The sequence below is a fragment of the Helianthus annuus genome, chromosome 9 (assembly GCF_002127325.2).
Source record: "Helianthus annuus cultivar XRQ/B chromosome 9, HanXRQr2.0-SUNRISE, whole genome shotgun sequence".
Classification (NCBI taxonomy): domain Eukaryota; kingdom Viridiplantae; phylum Streptophyta; class Magnoliopsida; order Asterales; family Asteraceae; genus Helianthus; species Helianthus annuus.
The window spans coordinates 132,674,199-132,679,200 of record NC_035441.2 but is presented as its reverse complement, the minus strand read 5'-3'; positions in this window follow the sequence as shown (position 1 = coordinate 132,679,200).

Sequence of the window (5,002 nt, the reverse complement as noted above, 5' to 3'; positions counted from 1 at the left end):
GAGTTTACCTTTGATTTCTCTTTTCACACGCACAACATATCGAACCTTTTCGATACACTTATATATGCATGATTTTCATTTAATTTAAATTCATATTCCTTGTAACGACTAGTGGAGATGTATCATCGAGATTGGAGTGACTTCCTTACCTTGACGACTAACTCCACTCCCCTTTTTCTTAAAAAAAAAAACGACATCACCAACGAGTTAGGGGTGATTCCCTTACCTAGGTGATCGTTACCAAAACGTCTCTTCAAAATATCTTATTATGCAAACTCGGTCATATTTTATACCCAAATTGTTTATCATTATTCAAAATACCCACTCATACCGATTTCAAAATGCATTGTTTTATCAAACGTACTTCTTATTCTACAATCTATTTTCACTCAACTCATATACGCGAAATTCATAATCATGTCTTAAAACGTTTTATTGCTCCAACTTCAAAACCTTACGAAATGCTACCTATCAATTTAATCGGCTCAATGAAACTCTTGCCCATGAACTTCATATTCGACTTAATCACTAAAACATGCTCACCTTCTACTTTTAATCAAAATCCAAACAACCTTTCTCAAATACTTATAAGATCTTATAGAAGTTATATGATTGTTTTACCAAATACCCTTTTCAACATCAACAAATCATTTGTTAATTTTTTTAATCACTAAGTCCTTTTGCTAAATTTCTCTTCTAAGGATCCTAGTTTTCACAAGAACCTCCTAAATTCATAATTTCTTCTTTGATGAAATGAACTTACTTTTTAACGAAAACCCTTTTCCTACACCAATTTACAAAACACGTGGGCAAGAAGACTTCATAGGGACCGACCATTTTTCGGATTACGTAAACCCTTTAAACAAAATTAGCATTTCTATTTGTTACAAAATACGTTATGCATAACCAACGAGTACTTTATGTTCCTTTACATATACAAACTATATTCTACCTTTCAAACCAGGCTCAATCTAATTTTGATTCGATAAACTCAACGTTTTGTTGGAACAACTATACATGCACATCGTCATACACGTTTTAGTCGATATCTCGCGATAACACCATTTATATCGTTCGTATCTACATACTTAGCCTTTCTAATCCGCGATGCCTCAACGTACACCATATACGCAATATTTATTTTTCATACCTACACCTATGTTCATACGTTTTATGCTTGTACTCATACACATACTACTTATACGTTTTACGCTTCTGCTTGTACACATACTACTTACACGTTTTATGTTTATGCTCATACATACATGCGTATTCATACTTAAACTTATGCTCATACTTTCATCCTTACTCATGATTCATACATTCGTACCTATACGCGAGCGTAACCTGAGGGATTCGCTTGCGTGGGTCCCACACATACTTAAGCATGGACTTGCTTATATACTATATTCTTGTACGTACACATTCTAAACTTTTTATGTATACCCCGATTCATACACAACTAGTACAAGCTATGCGGATCATGCGACGATCAAAATAATCACGGGTGCACACGGGATTATAGTGATAGGCGTATGAGAACCATAGAGTGTACTACTGTGTATGGTAAGACACGGAACGTAACATGACCCCAAGTAACGAAACGGACGTAATGTGGTTAAAACATGGTGGATAAGCCGCTGGTACTTCCTATATATAAGTGTTTTCACCATGTTACCAAACTTTCGTAAAACGTGCCAAGAGAAATTCAGTGTGTTGCAGACCTTTTGGACCTAATACAACTTCACGCAACTCACAAACGCATTATATCCGATTATTCATGACGAGACTTCATCCTTAACACACTACGTTCATCTATCCAACACTTATGCTATTCACATACTTGTACTCTTTAAGAGTCATTCGTTCATTCTATACTCGTATTATTTTATACAAAACTCGTTCGCAATCCAGCTTGTTTAAACATTTGAGTCCTAACTTATCTCGTTACCTATAAAATAGCCTCCCTATTCTTGATTCTTGTGAAACTATACTTAGTATACCTCTATTGCTTTATTTAAAGTAACAAACCTTTTCGTTCCTCTTAATAAACAGGTTTTACGAAAGTATGATTTTTTTTTATACTATCCTTAAAAACTTCCCCTTGCAAATCTACCTTGACGTTCTCCAAAATTTGGTACTTTTCAAAACTTTCAAACTTCCCAAGTTTCAATTCTTAATGATCACCTTTATGCCAAAAACTCTTTCAAATCTTCCTCTTGAATAAATTTCGGGACGAAATTTCCTAAAGGAGGGGAGACTGTAACGCCCTGCGTTTTCAAACGTCCTACATTTAGAAACCTTACGTGAAATTCTATCTTTGGAAATCTTGTGTTCTTATAACCATTCTTTCATCGTAATCGTTGTAAAATACGGAACTTGCTTCGTAAATAAAACTTGTACATTACACTTTTTACCTAGTTAAATCATGTTTTATTTCATATTTCACCTTATTACAAGTTAGGGGAAACATTGTTGCATATTATTACACAACTTAATTAACAAAATTACTCATTATAATGTTTTAAAAAAATAAAAAAAATAAAGAAATATGGCAGCCCAATTCAGCAAAATTCAGCCCCATATAGTTGGGTTTTGTGGGCTAGTTTCAAGGTGTAACCCCTTCTAAACACTTCCAAAGCCCAACCCATTGAAACCCTAATCCTTCCCCCTATAAATACCACTTATAACCAGCCTCCCTACCACTTTTGCAACCCTAAAAACTCACAAAACATCCACCAAACCGTAGCTGAAAGCAAGGGTTCGAGTAGATTGACACCCCTTCACGAAAATGAGCATAACTCACTCAATTCTTATCCGATTCACTCGATTCTTTTTCCTACTTGCTTGTATAATCATGGGGTTCGATTCCTAGACTTCTCCTTGGAGAAATCAGACCTGGAAATGCCCCGAAATAGTCCATAAACTTTCTGTTTGTTTTTATGTTCATCAAAAACTTGTTTAAACCTATGCAACTTGTGTCCAACACATCTCATACCTATGTCCTAATGCTTACAACTTATCCCATGGTTGGTTAAGCTTAAAAACAAGGTTGAGACATTTAAAATCAGAGGATTAAACCTCATAAACTTGGTGTTTTGTTTAGGGTTTTTAACCCACAAGTCATGTCAAACTTTGTCTTTGATACATGAGTGATTATGGAACAACTTGGGTTGTCCAAACATACAATCCTCACATGATTTGATGATTTCTCTTAGTTAGTGTGTATATTTCTTATTCTTTATTGTATGTTCATGACCCTCCTTGGTTGTTTTTTTTTACATCAAGTGTAGTGGTGAACACATAGAGGTGCCTAAATGGAAGACTTGATCTTCCTACCTCCTACATGACTTCTATGACATTTAGAGGTACCAAAATGAAGATTTTAATCTTCTACCTCATGCTTGAACTATTGGACATATATTATATAACCTAAATATATTATTCGAATAATCGAATCTTTGATGATGAACTAGTGTTCATATGTCGGGGTACTAGATTACATCATCCTAGACTATGATAACTTGTCACGATTCTAATGGAACCTTGTTCCATGAAAACATCTAAACTCCTTCGAGTTTCCTAGTGTCAAGAACAAGCATCATATGTACTAAATGATTATTTTCCATGTTATTCTCATATTTTATTTTTATGTTGTTTTAAACACCGAATCTCGACTCTAAACATACTTGAACCTTAACCCTTATACATTCGGACTCTAAATCTCTACTCGTCAACAATTGGATAATCGGAAAACATATGCAAACTTTGTGAGTATACTCGTACTTTTCCCCTTTTACTTTTACCACTTTTGGGGTGTAACATGTTTACCTATTGAAACTTACACATGAACTTTTGTCTAAACACACGAACATTCCTATAACAATGCTTGTATATGTGATGGCTTGATACTTTAAATTTGGGTGATTCTTATGTGTTGAACTTATCATTAACTTCGTACGAGCCAAACCTTGACATATGTAGCGCTATAGGATTAACGACCCGCCTCTACTGAAACTTTGGTTATGTCATGAGCAAGTTGCGTTTTCTTGGTTTGATATGTTATACACATGCCATATTTAATGTTTATCTTGAATCGCATGCTTGCTATGAGGAATTGTTCACACTTTTATCTTATGCTATGTATGTACCAAACTTGTATACTCGCCTTTGCTTTTGCATTGAATTATTTTAAACATGTTACAGGTTGATGAGGACGATGCTAAGAAAAGAAATAGCGTTGATGCCTAGATACACATATAGACGTTAGGGTTTAATATGTTGTATCAAATTTCGTTATGTTATCATGTTGTTTCGTTAAACTTGTTGTATTTGAATTTCTTGTAATGTTGACTATTTGAAATTATGAAATGAAATGAAATTTGGATTTTTCTAAATATTGTCACAAATAGCGTTATGATGTCTCTAGCAATCTTCACACTTCGTCTCATCCCGATGTTTCCGCCATTGGTTGGGGTGTGACACTTCAAGGAGCGTTCATGACGAAGCAGTTAGGCATTAATCATTACATTGATAAATGTGCAGAACTTGAACGAAAGTTGGAAATCCAGAGAATAGAAACTGAAAGTGTTGAAAGATTATTGAAAAGTTACTCATGTGCTTCTTATGTTATTGACAAGATTTACCCCACAGTTGAAGGCATGAAGGCGTTTGAAGAGAAGACATCTGAAGAAAAGAGGTCTGAAGAAAAGTCTGAAACAAAAGAAGAAACTAAAGAGAAGAATTCTGGTAAGAAACCAAATGTCAGTTACAACAAGTGTCCACCCCCACTTGAAAATGGATATTCTCCACGAAATCCAAATTCGGAAAGAGTCAAAAAGGCAACCAATTTACAGTGGGAGTCTGAGTCTTCAGATAACTTGCCAGAAAACATTGATGTCACTTTCACATCGTCTGACACTGATCATGAGTCCGAGTTAATAAAGAAAGTGGTCGATCAGGTGTTGGATAAAAATGAAACAGAGGAGTCAAAGTCGGAGTC